This window comes from Pinus tabuliformis, chromosome J (assembly GCF_031772625.1).
Source record: "Pinus tabuliformis cultivar Carrire ecotype Pingquan chromosome J, CPIR1, whole genome shotgun sequence".
Lineage (NCBI taxonomy): Eukaryota > Viridiplantae > Streptophyta > Pinopsida > Pinales > Pinaceae > Pinus > Pinus tabuliformis.
The window spans coordinates 918624769-918644181 of NC_142295.1; positions in this window are offsets into that span (position 1 = coordinate 918624769).

Here is a 19413-nt window from a genome sequence, read left to right on the forward strand (position 1 = left end):
AGAACGGAGCGCCGATAAATTGGTCCATTGGGTAGCGGCGCACCTGGGGTCAGATCGATGGAGTGCTTGACTTGACAGTGCAGAGGAACCCCTGCCGGGGAGGTGAAGATGTCTTCGTACTCCTCCACAATCTTGTCCATCTGTAGCTGCCGTGCAGAGGGACCCCGTTTGGAGGCCGCGGCCACTGTCTTCTTCTTCCCTTGAGGGCGTATCATCAGGAAAACAAATTTCCTGGTTTTGGAAATGATCTTACTGCATTGTTTTGCAGTAATCAAAGAGATGGCGGCAGGTGGTGCTACCTCTGGTATCCTGAACAACTTATTTCCCAATGTAATAATAACAGCACGGGGCCTTGATTCATACACAGCATGTCGCTTCCACAAGTATGGTTGTCCTAGTAATACATCACAAACTTCAAGGGGAGCAATGTCACACAATACCTCATCCGTGAAGGGCTTGATGTTGTATGGAAGGCGACACTGCTGGCTCACGCGAAGATCTCGCCCTTGGTGAAGCCACCCAATGGTGTATGGTTGTGGATGTGCTGTGGTCGGTAAGCCCAACCGCTTCACGACCTCTGCCGAAATGAGGTTCTTTTGACTCCCGCTATCAACAATGAACTGTATCGGGGAGCCCTTTACCCACATCTGGGAGTGGAAGAGACGCTCCTCCTCCTCTGGATCTTCGGGTTCATTTTTCTGGATCTTTGCGGTAGCAACAGTGGCGCTGGGATCCGCATCAATGATCTGCTTCCCTTTTTCATACCCCTTATCGGGTTCTGACTCAGAGTCGGAACATGCATCTGATTCTGAAACCTTTAGCTCAGCCACCAGTGACTGCTTGGCCCGACACTCACTTGTGTTGTGAGTGGAGCTCTTATGGAACTCGCACCATTTTCCAGTGTCCTTTCTCGGCTTCGCGGCGTTGCTCTTTGCTTGCAGCTTCGGCTGGTTGTCTTGGGCTGTCCCGCCTTGGCTTTGTCCTTTGTTCTGTGGTTTAGGGGCACCTTTCCCCTGCTTTGGATTCGCAGATCCAAAGTCTCGCTTCTTTTGTTTAAACTTCTGCTCGACCTTGACGGCATACCGGTATGCTGCGCCGAGCGAGGGGATGTTTAGGAACTGTATTTCTTCCTGGATGTACTTGTGCAGGCAGCCACGGTATTTGAGTATCAAATGTTGCTCCGAATCCTTGATACCCAACTTTGTGCGAAGGGTATGGAAAAGATTGGTGAACTCCGGCACGTCTTGGTCCCTTCCCTGCCGCAGCGTGGTCCACTTTATGTATTCATCCTCATAGCTTCCGACAGGGTAGTACTGCTCCTTGATGGCATCCCGGAACGAATCCCAGGTGGGTGCGGCTGAAAATAGTGAGCCAGTACTTTCATCCTTCTGCTCGCAGTAGGTTTCCCACCAGTCCTTGACGTGGGGGGCTGCTTTGAGAAGAGCAAAAACAATCTTTTCCCGACTCGAAAATTCATGAACAGAAAAATAACCCTCTAGCAGATTTAACCATTTATCTACGGCATCGGCGTCTATCTGACCCTCGAATATGGGGATTTCAAAATTAACTTGTACCTTAAAGGGTGTGGCGTTTCCAGAGGAGCTGCTGGAAGCCGATGCGCCGCTTCTGGGTAGCCGCTGAAGGATCTGCGCAAAGCTGTCCATCATCGCGTTCCGTTGTCGCTCGAGCGCTTCTTCGAGCAAGATTTTGATGGGATCTCCTGCCCCCTCGTCTTTCTTCTCGTCCGCCATGGGAGGCCGTCGGGATTTGCGAGGCTGGTCTTGCAAAGGTTCAACCAGTTCAAGCCCTAACTCCTTATATCCCGACCTTGTTGGGGACATGCAAAGAAAAACAGAGAAAAAGCAGACCGCTCTGATACCACTGATCCGGATTTAAACAGGAACGCAACAAATTACAGAGATAACCATATACACAAAGATGCAGCGGAAATAATACTTCATTTCATTAATGGAAAATACTGAAATATGCTTACAAACAGAAATGGCAATAAACTAGCTAGGGCGATGGTAGCTTATCTCTGAGAAGAGATGTGATGGCTACATGCCTCTGAACTGTTCTGTGTATTACAATGAGGCTCGAAGGCCTATTTATTGTTGAGAAACAATGGAAAACCCTTCACATACCGAAACCTAACCCTAGAAGATGAAACGCCAAATTGTGGGCCCCGTTTGGGTAAATTGGTACATCAATTTCCCGGGGTCGTAACTTTGGCATACGATCTCCGTTTGACGCGTACGATAGCTCGTTAGAAAGATCTATCCGAGTACTACCACTTTGGGAGGCAACATAGGGCTCGGTTGCCCCAGAATTCCAAAAAAACGTCGTTTAGGGCCTCAAAACGGCTCCGGAAGTTCAGGACCCGAAAAACTGCTAAAAATAGTAAACTGTGCTACAATTAAGGAAACTGAAAATGCTGAGAAAGACAATGGTGGGGGTCCAGGTGGCCACCAATATCCACCTGGATCATTCCTCCCCCCTTAGGAAGCAATGGTCCCCATTGCGTTGAGCTCCTCCATGAGATGAGGAAACCTCTGCTGAACTTGTTCCCTGGTGAGCCACTTGCCCTGCTGAAGGAGTTGGCCTGCTTTGACAACTCGATACAGTTGGATATGCTGTTGGCGAGTGTTCTTGATCTGTGTGTCCATGATCCGATCAGTTGCAGCTTGTTCCATGCAATCTGGATTTAATTCTGTGGGTTTGAGCTGTTCTGCAATGTCGGATGTGTCTAGCAATGGTGGAAAGTATGGCCGAAGGCGGTCCACATTGAACACTGGGTGCAGGCCAAGGAATGGGGGAATGCTGAGCTCAAATGCATTGTCTCCCATAGCCTTAGTAATGGTGTAAGGACCATATCGAAGTGGTCTCAATTTCCGATAGGCTCCAGTAAGGCGTTCCTTTTGCAAATGCAACCAGACTTTGTCGCCCACCTGAAACTTGTGTGGCACCCGATGTTGATCATGTCGCTGCTTGTACTTGGCATTTGATTTCTCAAGAATGTCATGGACCTGCTGGCGAATATGTTGGATGCGCTCAATGAAGCTGGTGGCCTTATCTGTTTCGGACTGGACATGAGCTGAATTCATGTGAGTAGCTGCAAGTGGCATGGCCACATCAATGGGGCATAGTGGCTGGAATCCCAAACCCACCTGAAAAGGGCTATGGCCAGTGGAGCTGTGAAGAGCTCGGTTGTAGCTGTGCTGAACATAGGGGAGGCTCTCGTCCCATGTGCGTGGATGCTTTGAGTTATACATGCGCAGAATGTGCACAATCATCCTATTGACAACCTCTGTCTGGCCATCAGTTTGAGGATGGAAGGCTGTGGACTTCGTGAGTTTGGTGTCCAGCATTGACCAGAGACTGGACCAAAATGTGCTGAGAAACCGACTGTCCCGATCTGAGATGATAGACTGTGGGATCCCAAAGTGCACCCACACTCGTTCAAAGAAGAGTTTAGCAGTGGCTTCTGCTGTGATATTCTTCTTGCAGGCCATCTTTGAGAACCTGTCGACGACCACAAAAACACAGTCATTTCCATGCTTAGTGGAAGGAAGGCCTGACATGTAATCCATGGAGATGGATTCCCAAGGTCGACTAGGGGTAGGCAACGGGGTATAGAGGCCTTGCTTCTTAATGGTCGGTTTGGCAATGGCACAGGCAGTACATGATCGGATGTACTTCCCAACATCCTGTCGAAGATTCGGCCAATAGAAATAGTTTTGCAGTACTGCCACTGTTTTCTCGACCCCGAAATGCCCAGCAGCCCGACTGTAGTGTGCTTCCCAAATCATCTTGGCACGCTCGCTTGAAGGAACACAAAGGTGACCGAGGTGGCATAATAGGGCATCCTGGAGGTGAAAATCTGCAACCTGCCGACCCTCCAAGAGTGTCTGGTATGTGTGGCCGAATTCTGGGTCGCTTTTGTAGAGAAGTGGCCAATCAGAAGTCTCGTGCCCGCAAGAGTTGAGCACGGTGGTTAGCGCCATGATCGGTGGTCGACTGAGGCAATCTGCAACATTATTGGTGCTGCCCTTTTTATACTTGATATTCAAGTGAAACTGTTGCAGGTATGTAGACCACTTCTGATGGCGATCATTCTGCAATTTCCCTTGGGTCTGTATGAACTGCAGAGGTCGGTGGTCTGTGTGGATGACCGTTTCCTTCCCCAAAATGTAATGCTTCCATTGTCGGCAGGCCTGTACAATGGAATACATCTCTTTATCATAAGTGGGGTACTTCCGGACTGTGTCTGAAAGTGTTTCACTGTGATATGCCACTGGATGTCCATGTTGAGTAAGGACTGCCCCAATAGCATAGTCAGAGGCATCTGTCTCGACCTCAAATGGTTGTTGTAAATCTGGTAACGCGAGCACTGGTGCCGTGCAGAGGCGATCCTTCAACTCCCTGAATGCCTTCTGTTGAGATTCAGACCAAAAGAATTTTGCTTTCGCCCCGCCCTTGGTGACTTGACTCAAGGGCCAAGAAATATGAGAAAATCCCAACACAAACCTGCGGTAGAAGTTGGCAAGACCTAGAAAGCTGCGGAGCTCTGTTAGAGTGGTTGGAGAGGGCCAATCCCGAATGACTTGGACCTTGGCTGGATCGACATGCACCCCCTGTTCATCAATGATGTATCCCAGATACTGAACCTCGGTCATGCCAAAAGTGCATTTCTCCAAATTGGCACATAGCTTGTGTTGCCGCAGTGTTTGGAGAACCTGTCGGATGTGGTGGAGGTGCTCTTCCCAACTCTGGCTGAAGATCAGAATGTCATCCAAGTATACTACTACAAAGGAGTTGGTGAATGGCCGCAAGATGTCATCCATTAGCCTCATAAAGGTTGCAGGAGCATTCGTCAATCCGAAAGGCATGACCAACCATTCGAAGAGGCCCTCCTTGGATTTGAAGGCAGTCTTCCACACATCTGAGGGTTCAATTGGTACCTGGTGATATCCTGACTTCAGATCGATCTTGCTGAAATATTTCGCCCCCTTTAGTTGGTCTAGGAGGTCATCAATCCGCGGGATCGGGTACCTATTACGGACAGTGATCTTGTTCAGCGCCCGATAGTCAATACAGAGTCTCCACGTCCCATCCTTCTTCTGTACCAACACTATCGGGCTCCCACAGGGCGAAGAACTCGGACGGATGTGACCTTTCTGCAGGAGCTCCTGAATCTGCCTCTTGATTTCATTGTTCTCCAGAACGGAGCGCCGATAAATTGGTCCATTGGGTAGCGGCGCACCTGGGGTCAGATCGATGGAGTGCTTGACTTGACAGTGCAGAGGAACCCCTGCCGGGGAGGTGAAGATGTCTTCGTACTCCTCCACAATCTTGTCCATCTGTAGCTGCCGTGCAGAGGGACCCCGTTTGGAGGCCGCGGCCACTGTCTTCTTCTTCCCTTGAGGGCGTATCATCAGGAAAACAAATTTCCTGGTTTTGGAAATGATCTTACTGCATTGTTTTGCAGTAATCAAAGAGATGGCGGCAGGTGGTGCTACCTCTGGTATCCTGAACAACTTATTTCCCAATGTAATAATAACAGCACGGGGCCTTGATTCATACACAGCATGTCGCTTCCACAAGTATGGTTGTCCTAGTAATACATCACAAACTTCAAGGGGAGCAATGTCACACAATACCTCATCCGTGAAGGGCTTGATGTTGTATGGAAGGCGACACTGCTGGCTCACGCGAAGATCTCGCCCTTGGTGAAGCCACCCAATGGTGTATGGTTGTGGATGTGCTGTGGTCGGTAAGCCCAACCGCTTCACGACCTCTGCCGAAATGAGGTTCTTTTGACTCCCGCTATCAACAATGAACTGTATCGGGGAGCCCTTTACCCACATCTGGGAGTGGAAGAGACGCTCCTCCTCCTCTGGATCTTCGGGTTCATTTTTCTGGATCTTTGCGGTAGCAACAGTGGCGCTGGGATCCGCATCAATGATCTGCTTCCCTTTTTCATACCCCTTATCGGGTTCTGACTCAGAGTCGGAACATGCATCTGATTCTGAAACCTTTAGCTCAGCCACCAGTGACTGCTTGGCCCGACACTCACTTGTGTTGTGAGTGGAGCTCTTATGGAACTCGCACCATTTTCCAGTGTCCTTTCTCGGCTTCGCGGCGTTGCTCTTTGCTTGCAGCTTCGGCTGGTTGTCTTGGGCTGTCCCGCCTTGGCTTTGTCCTTTGTTCTGTGGTTTAGGGGCACCTTTCCCCTGCTTTGGATTCGCAGATCCAAAGTCTCGCTTCTTTTGTTTAAACTTCTGCTCGACCTTGACGGCATACCGGTATGCTGCGCCGAGCGAGGGGATGTTTAGGAACTGTATTTCTTCCTGGATGTACTTGTGCAGGCAGCCACGGTATTTGAGTATCAAATGTTGCTCCGAATCCTTGATACCCAACTTTGTGCGAAGGGTATGGAAAAGATTGGTGAACTCCGGCACGTCTTGGTCCCTTCCCTGCCGCAGCGTGGTCCACTTTATGTATTCATCCTCATAGCTTCCGACAGGGTAGTACTGCTCCTTGATGGCATCCCGGAACGAATCCCAGGTGGGTGCGGCTGAAAATAGTGAGCCAGTACTTTCATCCTTCTGCTCGCAGTAGGTTTCCCACCAGTCCTTGACGTGGGGGGCTGCTTTGAGAAGAGCAAAAACAATCTTTTCCCGACTCGAAAATTCATGAACAGAAAAATAACCCTCTAGCAGATTTAACCATTTATCTACGGCATCGGCGTCTATCTGACCCTCGAATATGGGGATTTCAAAATTAACTTGTACCTTAAAGGGTGTGGCGTTTCCAGAGGAGCTGCTGGAAGCCGATGCGCCGCTTCTGGGTAGCCGCTGAAGGATCTGCGCAAAGCTGTCCATCATCGCGTTCCGTTGTCGCTCGAGCGCTTCTTCGAGCAAGATTTTGATGGGATCTCCTGCCCCCTCGTCTTTCTTCTCGTCCGCCATGGGAGGCCGTCGGGATTTGCGAGGCTGGTCTTGCAAAGGTTCAACCAGTTCAAGCCCTAACTCCTTATATCCCGACCTTGTTGGGGACATGCAAAGAAAAACAGAGAAAAAGCAGACCGCTCTGATACCACTGATCCGGATTTAAACAGGAACGCAACAAATTACAGAGATAACCATATACACAAAGATGCAGCGGAAATAATACTTCATTTCATTAATGGAAAATACTGAAATATGCTTACAAACAGAAATGGCAATAAACTAGCTAGGGCGATGGTAGCTTATCTCTGAGAAGAGATGTGATGGCTACATGCCTCTGAACTGTGAACTGTATTACAATGAGGCTCGAAGGCCTATTTATTGTTGAGAAACAATGGAAAACCCTTCACATTCCAAAACCTAACCCTAGAAGATGAAACGCCAAATTGTGGGCCCCGTTTGGGTAAATTGGTACATCAACTTCCCGGGGTCGTAACTTTGGCATACGATCTCCGTTTGACGCGTACAATAGCTCGTTAGAAAGATCTATCCGAGTACTACCACTTTGGGGGGCAACATAGGGCTCGGTCGCCCCAGAATTCCAAAAAAACGTCGTTTAGGGCCTCAAAACGGCTCCGGAAGTTCAGGACCCGAAAAACTGCTAAAAATAGTAAACTGTGCTACAATTAAGGAAACTGAAAATGCTGAGAAAGACAATGGTGGGGGTCCAGGTGGACCTGGCAGGTGGCCACCAATATCCACCTGGATCATTCCTCCCCCCTTAGGAAGCAATGGTCCCCATTGCGTTGAGCTCCTCCATGAGATGAGGAAACCTCTGCTGAACTTGTTCCCTGGTGAGCCACTTGCCCTGCTGAAGGAGTTGGCCTGCTTTGACAACTCGATACAGTTGGATATGCTGTTGGCGAGTGTTCTTGATCTGTGTGTCCATGATCCGATCAGTTGCAGCTTGTTCCATGCAATCTGGATTTAATTCTGTGGGTTTGAGCTGTTCTGCAATGTCGGATGTGTCTAGCAATGGTGGAAAGTATGGCCGAAGGCGGTCCACATTGAACACTGGGTGCAGGCCAAGGAATGGGGGAATGCTGAGCTCAAATGCATTGTCTCCCATAGCCTTAGTAATGGTGTAAGGACCATATCGAAGTGGTCTCAATTTCCGATAGGCTCCAGTAAGGCGTTCCTTTTGCAAATGCAACCAGACTTTGTCGCCCACCTGAAACTTGTGTGGCACCCGGTGTTGATCATGTCGCTGCTTGTACTTGGCATTTGATTTCTCAAGAATGTCATGGACCTGCTGGCGAATATGTTGGATGCGCTCAATGAAGCTGGTGGCCTTATCTGTTTCGGACTGGACATGAGCTGAATTCATGTGAGTAGCTGCAAGTGGCATGGCCACATCAATGGGGCATAGTGGCTGGAATCCTAAACCCACCTGAAAAGGGCTATGGCCAGTGGAGCTGTGAAGAGCTCGGTTGTAGCTGTGCTGAACATAGGGGAGGCTCTCGTCCCATGTGCGTGGATGCTTTGAGTTATACATGCGCAGAATGTGCACAATCATCCTGTTGACAACCTCTGTCTGGCCATCAGTTTGAGGATGGAAGGCTGTGGACTTCGTGAGTTTGGTGTCCAGCATTGACCAGAGACTGGACCAAAATGTGCTGAGAAACCGACTGTCCCGATCTGAGATGATAGACTGTGGGATCCCAAAGTGCACCCACACTCGTTCAAAGAAGAGTTTAGCAGTGGCTTCTGCTGTGATATTCTTCTTGCAGGCCATCTTTGAGAACCTGTCGACGACCACAAAAACACAGTCATTTCCATGCTTAGTGGAAGGAAGGCCTGACATGTAATCCATGGAGATGGATTCCCAAGGTCGACTAGGGGTAGGCAACGGGGTATAGAGGCCTTGCTTCTTAATGGTCGGTTTGGCAATGGCACAGGCAGTACATGATCGGATGTACTTCCCAACATCCTGTCGAAGATTCGGCCAATAGAAATAGTTTTGCAGTACTGCCACTGTTTTCTCGACCCCGAAATGCCCAGCAGCCCGACTGTAGTGTGCTTCCCAAATCATCTTGGCACGCTCGCTTGAAGGAACACAAAGGTGACCGAGGTGGCATAATAGGGCATCCTGGAGGTGAAAATCTGCAACCTGCCGACCCTCCAAGAGTGTCTGGTATGTGTGGCCGAATTCTGGGTCGCTTTTGTAGAGAAGTGGCCAATCAGAAGTCTCGTGCCCGCAAGAGTTGAGCACGGTGGTTAGCGCCATGATCGGTGGTCGACTGAGGCAATCTGCAACATTATTGGTGCTGCCCTTTTTATACTTGATATTCAAGTGAAACTGTTGCAGGTATGTAGACCACTTCTGATGGCGATCATTCTGCAATTTCCCTTGGGTCTGTATGAACTGCAGAGGTCGGTGGTCTGTGTGGATGACCGTTTCCTTCCCCAAAATGTAATGCTTCCATTGTCGGCAGGCCTGTACAATGGAATACATCTCTTTATCATAAGTGGGGTACTTCCGGACTGTGTCTGAAAGTGTTTCACTGTGATATGCCACTGGATGTCCATGTTGAGTAAGGACTGCCCCAATAGCATAGTCAGAGGCATCTGTCTCGACCTCAAATGGTTGTTGTAAATCTGGTAACGCGAGCACTGGTGCCGTGCAGAGGCGATCCTTCAACTCCCTGAATGCCTTCTGTTGAGATTCAGACCAAAAGAATTTTGCTTTCGCCCCGCCCTTGGTGACTTGACTCAAGGGCCAAGAAATATGAGAAAATCCCAACACAAACCTGCGGTAGAAGTTGGCAAGACCTAGAAAGCTGCGGAGCTCTGTTAGAGTGGTTGGAGAGGGCCAATCCCGAATGACTTGGACCTTGGCTGGATCGACATGCACCCCCTGTTCATCAATGATGTATCCCAGATACTGAACCTCGGTCATGCCAAAAGTGCATTTCTCCAAATTGGCACATAGCTTGTGTTGCCGCAGTGTTTGGAGAACCTGTCGGATGTGGTGGAGGTGCTCTTCCCAACTCTGGCTGAAGATCAGAATGTCATCCAAGTATACTACTACAAAGGAGTTGGTGAATGGCCGCAAGATGTCATCCATTAGCCTCATAAAGGTTGCAGGAGCATTCGTCAATCCGAAAGGCATGACCAACCATTCGAAGAGGCCCTCCTTGGATTTGAAGGCAGTCTTCCACACATCTGAGGGTTCAATTGGTACCTGGTGATATCCTGACTTCAGATCGATCTTGCTGAAATATTTCGCCCCCTTTAGTTGGTCTAGGAGGTCATCAATCCGCGGGATCGGGTACCTATTACGGACAGTGATCTTGTTCAGCGCCCGATAGTCAATACAGAGTCTCCACGTCCCATCCTTCTTCTGTACCAACACTATCGGGCTCCCACAGGGCGAAGAACTCGGACGGATGTGACCTTTCTGCAGGAGCTCCTGAATCTGCCTCTTGATTTCATTGTTCTCCAGAACGGAGCGCCGATAAATTGGTCCATTGGGTAGCGGCGCACCTGGGGTCAGATCGATGGAGTGCTTGACTTGACAGTGCAGAGGAACCCCTGCCGGGGAGGTGAAGATGTCTTCGTACTCCTCCACAATCTTGTCCATCTGTAGCTGCCGTGCAGAGGGACCCCGTTTGGAGGCCGCGGCCACTGTCTTCTTCTTCCCTTGAGGGCGTATCATCAGGAAAACAAATTTCCTGGTTTTGGAAATGATCTTACTGCATTGTTTTGCAGTAATCAAAGAGATGGCGGCAGGTGGTGCTACCTCTGGTATCCTGAACAACTTATTTCCCAATGTAATAATAACAGCACGGGGCCTTGATTCATACACAGCATGTCGCTTCCACAAGTATGGTTGTCCTAGTAATACATCACAAACTTCAAGGGGAGCAATGTCACACAATACCTCATCCGTGAAGGGCTTGATGTTGTATGGAAGGCGACACTGCTGGCTCACGCGAAGATCTCGCCCTTGGTGAAGCCACCCAATGGTGTATGGTTGTGGATGTGCTGTGGTCGGTAAGCCCAACCGCTTCACGACCTCTGCCGAAATGAGGTTCTTTTGACTCCCGCTATCAACAATGAACTGTATCGGGGAGCCCTTTACCCACATCTGGGAGTGGAAGAGACGCTCCTCCTCCTCTGGATCTTCGGGTTCATTTTTCTGGATCTTTGCGGTAGCAACAGTGGCGCTGGGATCCGCATCAATGATCTGCTTCCCTTTTTCATACCCCTTATCGGGTTCTGACTCAGAGTCGGAACATGCATCTGATTCTGAAACCTTTAGCTCAGCCACCAGTGACTGCTTGGCCCGACACTCACTTGTGTTGTGAGTGGAGCTCTTATGGAACTCGCACCATTTTCCAGTGTCCTTTCTCGGCTTCGCGGCGTTGCTCTTTGCTTGCAGCTTCGGCTGGTTGTCTTGGGCTGTCCCGCCTTGGCTTTGTCCTTTGTTCTGTGGTTTAGGGGCACCTTTCCCCTGCTTTGGATTCGCAGATCCAAAGTCTCGCTTCTTTTGTTTAAACTTCTGCTCGACCTTGACGGCATACCGGTATGCTGCGCCGAGCGAGGGGATGTTTAGGAACTGTATTTCTTCCTGGATGTACTTGTGCAGGCAGCCACGGTATTTGAGTATCAAATGTTGCTCCGAATCCTTGATACCCAACTTTGTGCGAAGGGTATGGAAAAGATTGGTGAACTCCGGCACGTCTTGGTCCCTTCCCTGCCGCAGCGTGGTCCACTTTATGTATTCATCCTCATAGCTTCCGACAGGGTAGTACTGCTCCTTGATGGCATCCCGGAACGAATCCCAGGTGGGTGCGGCTGAAAATAGTGAGCCAGTACTTTCATCCTTCTGCTCGCAGTAGGTTTCCCACCAGTCCTTGACGTGGGGGGCTGCTTTGAGAAGAGCAAAAACAATCTTTTCCCGACTCGAAAATTCATGAACAGAAAAATAACCCTCTAGCAGATTTAACCATTTATCTACGGCATCGGCGTCTATCTGACCCTCGAATATGGGGATTTCAAAATTAACTTGTACCTTAAAGGGTGTGGCGTTTCCAGAGGAGCTGCTGGAAGCCGATGCGCCGCTTCTGGGTAGCCGCTGAAGGATCTGCGCAAAGCTGTCCATCATCGCGTTCCGTTGTCGCTCGAGCGCTTCTTCGAGCAAGATTTTGATGGGATCTCCTGCCCCCTCGTCTTTCTTCTCGTCCGCCATGGGAGGCCGTCGGGATTTGCGAGGCTGGTCTTGCAAAGGTTCAACCAGTTCAAGCCCTAACTCCTTATATCCCGACCTTGTTGGGGACATGCAAAGAAAAACAGAGAAAAAGCAGACCGCTCTGATACCACTGATCCGGATTTAAACAGGAACGCAACAAATTACAGAGATAACCATATACACAAAGATGCAGCGGAAATAATACTTCATTTCATTAATGGAAAATACTGAAATATGCTTACAAACAGAAATGGCAATAAACTAGCTAGGGCGATGGTAGCTTATCTCTGAGAAGAGATGTGATGGCTACATGCCTCTGAACTGTTCTGAACTGTATTACAATGAGGCTCGAAGGCCTATTTATTGTTGAGAAACAATGGAAAACCCTTCACATACCGAAACCTAACCCTAGAAGATGAAACGCCAAATTGTGGGCCCCGTTTGGGTAAATTGGTACATCAATTTCCCGGGGTCGTAACTTTGGCATACGATCTCCGTTTGACGCGTACGATAGCTCGTTAGAAAGATCTATCCGAGTACTACCACTTTGGGGGGCAACATAGCGCTCGGTCGCCCCGGAATTCCAAAAAAACGTCGTTTAGGGCCTCAAAACGGCTCCGGAAGTTCAGGACCCGAAAAACTGCTAAAAATAGTAAACTGTGCTACAATTAAGGAAACTGAAAATGCTGAGAAAGACAATGGTGGGGGTCCAGGTGGACCTGGCAGGTGGCCACCAATATCCACCTGGATCATCATTTCAAAGCAACCTCACATGGCAAACAATAAGAAAATAATGCAGTAATATATCTCATGAATTCACTGCTCGAGGAAAGCCTTTTGAGATGGTGAAATGAGACTATTGATAATTTCACCTATAATCGTCGATGCCTCCCAACAATAATGGAGACACCTTCAACAAACAATCATTTTCGAGGAATGACACCCATCGTGGTACAAGTTACTTTTGTTAATCATTTATTTTAAGGCAAGAAAGATGAAGAAGCTTCAAAGAGATAGTTAAATCAACTATAGGGCAATTTCTCTAATCACAACTTTTCAATTATGAGAATAATACCTTCACACTCCTCCTTCTCAATGTCTAGCATTGGTGGGATAGTTACACGTGCAAAATGTCAAAAAAAAAATTGAAATATATGGGACAAGCACTTGCAAGTATTTTGTCAATGCCCTCAAGGAGGAGTATTGGCATATTGTAAACTATGAAGACTAGTACACACGATGGATGATCTTGCGCCAAGTTAACAATAATGAAACTTTAGCAAGGTACATCAATGTCTTTTATACCTTGTTGCATATCAGGATTGTAAGCAATACTTAGTACTAGATTATTATAGCACATATATAGATAAACCTAAACAAAATTTTAGTTCTTTGACTTCTCTTTGTTGAGAGCAACTTGTTTTCAAGATTGAAGAAATTTATTGGCACCGGCTTAAGAAAGAGTTTGGGGTTGGAAATCAACGATAACAAAATAAGGGTAGGGTCGCCATAAATCTCAAAAGGAAAAAGGGACAAAGAAAGGATATTGAGTACCTCATCCACTCACATGTGTGGGTGAAGGGGACATTGTCGCATTTCATTATAAACAACAAAAACCATAATAATTTGATCTCGAAAGAGTTTGTTGAGAAGATGTTATTGCTAATGACATTGCACCCCCAACCATACACCTTAGTTGGTTGAACTTAAGTTGAGGCATTTACATCAATCAACAATTTTACCAGCAATATGGCATCAAGCCCTTCATAGATGAGGTATTGTGTGGTATTGTCCTCCTTGAATTTTGTGATGTTATTTTTTAACAACCATATATGTGGAAGTGTCATGGTGTTTAACAATCTAGGTCTCACGATACCATTGTTACCTTGGGGGATAAGCATTAAAGGATACCAAAAGTAGCCCCATCTAGCACAATCTATTTGGTTAGTGTGAAGAAGTGTAGGAATATAATCTCTTAGAATGGGAAATTTATCCTCTTTATGCTTTAATTGGGAGAAAGGAAAATCACCACAACCATTAAGGTATTTGTAAGGGGCCCCTCTATGCAACAAAGATAGCTAGAATAGTTGGTTCAAGAACACATAAACATTCACCTCACTCGTAGGAGTCGCTATACATTGTTAGGTAAATCATGTAATTTATTTGACTTCAAATGCCCCTCTACCTGATGCCCTCATGTATAGGTGCTCTCATGTGGAGAATGAAGAGATCAAACATTAGATTTAATACAAAAGAATCACATTTGAATAAGCTACTCACCTTACAAATCCTAATTATGCTAGTTCAAGAGAACAATGGGACATGGTAACTCTGTATTAATTGAAAAAACTTAAACAAAACCATGGTTAAGAATTAGTACCCATTCCTTTGATATATGATCTGCTCCACCAACTCAAAGGAATAAGGCTTTTAAGTAAGATTGATATCGATTTAATTTATCAACAAGTGCCAGTTGAGGCAAATAATGTGTGGAAGACAACCTTCAAGTCCAAGGGAGGTCTCTTCAATTGGTTGTCCATTGGTTTTACAAATGTGTCAACAACATTGTTAGGATGGTTGATGATATCCCACAACCATTCACCAATTATTAATTTGGTTGTGTTAGCCCTTGAATTACATCGTCAAAATTCATGGCTTATCTTCAAAAGGTGTCGATTTTGTAGTCCATGGGTCTTGCCTCTTTCTTTTATTTTCTCTTCTCCAACCTTTATCTCTTCATTCCTAATCCTAATCCTTCCTTCTTCCTAAGCCTTGGCCTTTTCATATTTCATTGTTTTGGACTTAGTCTCTTACAAATTCGGAGCTCCCTTCCAATTTACATTGCTCTCAAAGCTCCACACCCTTACCATTGCATCCCTTTTCTTTGCATCATCCATGCTTTTGCATTCCACATCCCCAATATGCAACATGGAGTGTGAAGAAATTCACATCTGTTTCCTTCATATTTCTCCCTCACTCTGCATCATTGTCTCATCATCATCATTTCTTCACATTCCACTCATAATGCATCCATCCTCCTAAGTTAGTTGTTGCACATTAGCATCCTCTAAGTACTCCACACTCCACATCAATTCTCTACATCCACATCATCCTCTACTCTCAGTGTGTCTTATGTCCTTTAATGCGGAGTATAAAGGCTTAAGCCTTTGTTCCATAATTCACCTTCCCTAATCAATAATTGGTAGTATATTTAACCAAGTAATGATAATGAGAAAGGGTTGGATCCTCAAGGCTTTGATCCCACAAGTGTTGATTCTTTCACATTAGATTAATGGTTAATGTTTCAATGCTCTTTTCATCCTTCCACATTCTTACTTCTTTCTACATATGTCATATCTAACTGCAATATGCTATAAAAGTTTCTTTTTTAAAGGTTAACTAAAAATTTCACTTTGCTATGGACTTGTTTCTATCCTTGGGTTTGGAAAATTCATTACAAGTAGAACTGCATTTCCATTATCAATCCTTTGCTCCTTATCATTGGTGAAGAGTTGAATTTTATAGTTTCTTATTCCTTTCTTTCATGTCAATGTCTTTGATTAATGAAGTGTCATTCAATTTATTCACCCGGCTCTATGAAAACTACAAAAAGTTATATTCACTCATGTGTAGGTTTTTGCTTCTAGCATTTGCAGTAAGAAACGAGATACTTGATTAGTTTGGTGTTACTTAGAACATGATACCTTATTATATTTTTTCACCCATATGAATTCAATCATATTATTATGCATAGTTGACTATATTGGCCAATTGATAAGCACTAGTCATTATAAGCTTCAACCACCATCGTTAAATTATGTTATTTTATTTTCATTGATCTTATTAAATATCTAACAACATTGATTTATAATGATATACCATGACTTGTATCAAGGAAGCACCCTTTGCATTGGAAAAGAACCAACCAAGAAGCAAAATGAGTGATTGTTGTGGTAAAATTTGTGATGATAGTGGGCATTGTTAACCCTCTTCCCAACAGGGGTACCCTAGATTTTTTTTGCTAAGGAAAAAACCATTTGTAAGCCCAAATGTGAGCAATTTTATGACGCTATAGGCCATGTGGAATGAAGTGTACAAGTGTTATCCTCGTTCCCCTAGAGTGGATGGTCATAATTGGTCCTCTTAGCCCCCATATTCACTATCTTTGGGTTTATGGTGCTTACATTGACCACCACCTAGTGATTGGTATCTCCTTGCCTTGATAATAATTCTTATTTTCTAGGTAGGCTATAGAGGTAATGGGTGTGGATCTATTAGGATACATGGCTTATAAGAATACGTATTATTATTGGCCTTGTAAAGGTGATCGCACTATGTAAGGGTGGAAACACCATTTCATAATTATCTTAGAACACCTCCTTTTATGCCCTTCTGGACCATTTATCTTATTTATGCACACCTATTTGGCCATGGTCCTCATTTTGCATGGCAATCTCAGAATTCACAGTGATTTCACACTCCACTAGGAAACACTTCTCATTCTCCAAGGCAAGAAAGAGGCCTATTACACTCTCCATGGCATGCCAAGTCAACTCCAAGTCAAAGCATCCAAAATGCCATGCTCAAAGCACCATTTCTAGTCGATTGTACCCCCTTTGGAGGGGCCAACTTCTCTTTGGGGCAATCATGTGGTTGAATATTGCAAAATAGTACTAGCTACAATGAAATAAGGGTCAAAGCAAGTTAGTAAAGCATTTACCGACCATTATCAAACTAAAAGGCAAGCAAATCAAGTCGTACACACATCAAATGAAGCAAATTCCAGGAACCATCCACCCAATATTAGAATGTTTGGCCTCCTCCATGAAACATTGAGCAAGATAAGGGGAGCATTAGACCTTTCTTAATCTTGGAAGACTTCTAAGTATCAATCAAAACCATTCTAAATCAAATTCTCAAGCAAAACATTGGCCAATTAAATCAATTAATTGGCTCCTTCATGCAAATCGACTTCCTTTTATGTGGATGTCACCCCTCCTTTGAAGGTTTTAAGCAATGTAATGACTTAGTCTCCGAGTATGTTGAGGGTGACAAGTTAGGATTTCTTAAATTTTCTTAGCATAAACTAAGGGGATAAAGGAGGATAGTTGTTAAAAGCCTCATATATAAATATGAGAGCTCCCTCTCCTCCCAAATTGTTGTGAATTGTTGAGATCATTGTGCTATAATGTAATATTTTCTTGAAGCTTAGGTATCAACTTTGAAGTCTCATTTTCTTGTCTATTCTTCATAATTCTAAAGACAATATCATGCTAATTCAAGACTACTATAAGACTATCAAGATCAATCCATTCGAAGGGCAACTTTGTCACTTAGAGGGAGACATCTAGGGACAGTCTCTCACTTCTCCTTTGTTGGTGTGAGGTAAGCATCGAATCACCATGTTGGGCCATAGCCTAGAGGTTCCTAAGTAAGGGTTTTGATTTCATTTCATTCCATAATAGATATTGTGGTTAAAGGCTTTCCCCTTAGGGATCCCTTATTGTATCGCTTGGTTTCATAACTTGTCATGATTAAACAAGAGGCTAACTTAACTTCTAGGGTTCTAGCCTCTTACCATAATCCATAACCACTGGATAACCAACTTAAGAGGGGCATTCATCTTAACCCCATTAAGTCCTAGTGGAGATAATGCATTAGCCCTAAATTTAACAACCAACCATGTTTTTTTTACAAAATTCTAGTTCTTGTCTTTTTTATTTATTTCTATTATTAAAAAATCCATAAAAATGAAAAACACAAAAATAGAAAAAATCTAGAAGATAAAAACACCAAAAATATTAATCTTTTAAGGTTGACATCTTGGCAATTGTGCCATTTTTGTATCATATAATGCATCAAATAAAAATCGGCCCTCTTATGTATGGTACAAATTGCTCTAACATTTGTTGTTGAGAGTTTTTAAAGGTTTTCTCGAATTTGGAATTAGTTTACAACCATATTCTTGAAGGATTTGTGAAGCCTTAAGTCAAGGATTTGAAGGAAAAAGGTGAAATTCAACCCTTGTAACCCTAGCTTCACTTACAATTTGTTTTAAATAATTATTTGTTTTATTTATAAGGGATTTCAACCTCTTGAAGTGTTGGAAAGTGTTTATTTTTTTCATTGGGAAATAATTTGGCTTAACGCTAGAGGGATTTGTCTTCTTATTAATGCAAAATATACTTCAAATTGTTGTAGCATCACTTATATTTCCATAAATATGTTATCAGGTTGTTACTTCACTTATATTTCATTTCCCAAGTTTAAGCACTCATGGATACTTGATCCTAGTGTGTTTCCACGCACTTGGGTTACTTGAAAAGCACTCCAAACTTGTGTTTTCCATAATTTGTTTGTCATTTTACAAGTGTTGGAAGTGTAGGAAAGTAGTAAGCTAGTCAATATTCAGGTCATATAATCAAGAAAAAAATCAAAGGAGAATCATCTCACTTGGTATATGCCCCTTTACCTCACTCTTCAACATTAAAGATAACATTTTGGCGGGCCATTTCATTCATTTTCGAGTGTTGGCTTGTGTTTTTTGTACTATTTATTTATATATTAGATTTAACACTTGCATCTAATTAACCCCTAACCTTCATCGTACTTGGGATTTATACATAATGGTTTATTAGCTTGTCAATGAAGGGATAAGATATTGGGATGCCCCCTTGTCGCTCTGTAGGAGTTGACCTGAAGTAAGAGGAGATTGTGTTGAGGTGACAATGGGCATCTCCTGTGTGCTTACCACTTAGTGCCTAGACCAAACCTTGCCTAGGCTACTAATTCAAGTGGTCATAGGCACCATTCTTGCACATGAACATACTTTCTTTGATTACTATTATGGACTTAGAATTTATGTAATGTAGTTTTGCGAGATAACAATCAGTGTTGTTGTCAAGGAAAAACCAATTTCACTAGAATTTGTAGATATGTTACAATGATGTGATGAGACATCTTTAAAGATTTATTATCTCATATGGGGACTCCATCAAGCAACAAAACATTTTTCATAATTATTAATATATTGTTCTTTGTGTTTTAAGTGAGAACAAACAACAAAGTTAAAGTTAGTTTGAGCATCTCAAATGGAGACTCCATGGATACATTAAGGGGGATACCTATAGAAATTTGTAGGACTTTCAACTATATTGGAAGGACAACTTATCCATAAATATTCAGTGACTAATATTGATGTTATATCCA